This window comes from Saccopteryx leptura, chromosome 2, assembly GCF_036850995.1.
Source record: "Saccopteryx leptura isolate mSacLep1 chromosome 2, mSacLep1_pri_phased_curated, whole genome shotgun sequence".
NCBI lineage: Eukaryota > Metazoa > Chordata > Mammalia > Chiroptera > Emballonuridae > Saccopteryx > Saccopteryx leptura.
In genome coordinates, this window is record NC_089504.1 from 281,116,568 (window position 1) to 281,118,979 (window position 2,412).

At 40.2% G+C, this 2,412-nt stretch overlaps 1 pseudogene; it reads right to left on the reverse strand.

Annotated features, from left to right (window-relative positions):
* Window positions 1–628: 628 nt before the first annotated feature.
* Window positions 629–1,317, reverse strand: LOC136392038 (STARD3 N-terminal-like protein pseudogene; annotated as a pseudogene).
* Between the last annotated feature and the right edge of the window lie 1,095 nt (window positions 1,318–2,412).

Below are 2,412 nucleotides of genomic sequence, written 5' to 3' on the forward strand. Positions count from 1 at the left end.
TACTCTCATTGATCAATGTTATCCTGTTAATTTTCTAAATAAAATTTAATAATTAAAAACTAAGAGATATAATATATAACATTATATTAGTTTCAGGTTTACAGCATAATTTGATATTTGTATGTATTATGAAATGATCACTATAAGTCTAGTTAGCATCCATAATCATTCATATTTACAAAATTGCTTTCTTCCTTGGGATGAGAACTTTTATTTATTCATTTGTGACAGAGACAGAGAGAGGGACAGATAGACAGGAAGGGAAAGAGATGAGAAGTCTTCATTGCGATGCCTTAGTTGTTCATTGATTGCTTTCTCATATGTGCCTTGACCAGAGAACTACCACAGAGCGAGTGACCCCTTGCTCAAGCCAGCAACCTTGGGCTCAAGCCAGCGACCTTGAGCTTCAAGTCAGCAACCTTTGGGCTCAAGCTAGTGACCTTGGGCTTCCTTTCTTGTCTGTCTGTCCCTATCTGTCCCTCTCTCCCTGTCAAAAAAAAAGTGACTGATAAATTCATATAAATAGGACAAACCTGGTACGTATTCACACTCATATTCTTTGAATTTTACTTTGAATTCACTCAAAAAATAATGCTCCGTATTTCAGTATCTTGTTACACTTTCATTTTCAAAGATTTACTTTTAACAAAAGTAGTATTCGTAGTTCTAAAAGTGGTTTTTCATTGCCTTTTCTTCAGCTTCTTCAGATTCTGCTGCATCAGGAAGAGAATACAACTGATCATCACAAAGACCAAGTACTGTATAAGAACTGCCCTCTCCAAAGCATCCTGAACTATTGGCGGTCTGCTTTCTTTTTCTGCCCCTTAAGGTAACACTTTGAAATCCAGGAACCATATCTGGATCCAAGCAAGGATGTATGAAATGAAGGACAGCACATATCCAAAAGCCCTTTGACAGAAAAGCTGTGAGAGGATCATTTTTGCTAGTAAAAAGTCCCTGGTCACTGCTGTCATCATGCTATTACCTAACAGTGGAGCAGTCTGTACACAGCATAGGCAAATGTTAATACTTTGAAATATATCAAAATAATAGAAGTCATACTGCACCACCTCGTGTTTTCAATATCTCCATTCACATTTAACTATATTCTCCACAGTATGTTACAAATAAGAAGTCAAAGGTGATAAACAAAAAATCCTTCTGAGATCAGATATGCCTTTCTTTTCCCTTCCTTCAGAGGACTAGATCACAGCCATGAGCTGTGTAGGGTTGATGGAATGGACGTCCCGCAAAGAAGCATTGAGAGCTCTGGCTCCCTCTGAGAGCATTCTGTATGTCTTCTGGCAGGGGGTTCATCCCGGAGGCGGGTTAAAGGAGCCTTTTTCCAACTTCACCATCCCTAAGAAAGCTCTTCATGTGGTGCCAGCCCGGCTGCCCCAGTCTGGCCTGGGGACAGCAACTCCGTGGTCACATCCGGAAGGACCCAAGATGGAGCCTGCAGGCAACATGCGGCCCACTGCTTTGACACACACTTCTTTGCAATTACTTAGTTTACTGTTTGAAGAGAGAGGAGGCTCTTCCTGATCAAAAAGGTTTTGTGCCTTACCCTTTCAAGCAGAACTTTTTCGTGGAGCTAAAATGACATTTTTTCAAGAAAACTTTCCATAAAGGCCCCTCTCAGTTAGATTCACATATATTATAAAGTCCCCATAGCCCCCATACTCCTTTTTTTTTAACAGGGACAGAGAGAGAGAGTCAGAGAGAGGGATAGATAGGGACAGACAGACAGGAACGAAGAGAGATGAGAAGCATCAATCATCAGTTTTTCATTGCGACATCTTAGTTGTTCATTGATTGCTTTCTCATATGTGCCTTGACCGTGGGCCTTCAGCAGACCTAGTAACCCCTTGCTCAAGCCAGAGACCTTGGGTCCAAGCTGGTGAGCTTTTTTTGCTGAAGCCAGATGAACCCGCGCTCAAGCTGGTGACCTCGGTTTCTCAAACCTGGGTCCTCCACATCCCAGTCCAACGCTCTATCCACTGTGCCACCACCTGGTCAGAACAGCCCCCATTCTCCTTCATTAAATTCATCACATTTGACAGTATTTGATCACTATCTGTGAACAATGACTGCATCAATATTACTTGTCATATCACCAACACCTAGTATAGTTTCTGGCACATCGAAACTGCTCAACAAATATTTGTTGAATGAGTAAAGGAGTGGAAAATACTGGACACAGATAAGGGAGCTTTCAGAAACATTAACAACATGATCATTATAATACTGAAGATTATATAGTGAAAACAACAACCTTGGCAAACTTGAAATGGTATTTCTAAATTATTGACATATGATCATTTACTTTCATTCTATATCCATAGCAATTAAGTATTAAAGTACAGTAAGCCATCTTATCTGAAACTCTCTTAGTAAAACTCCTGAATTTCC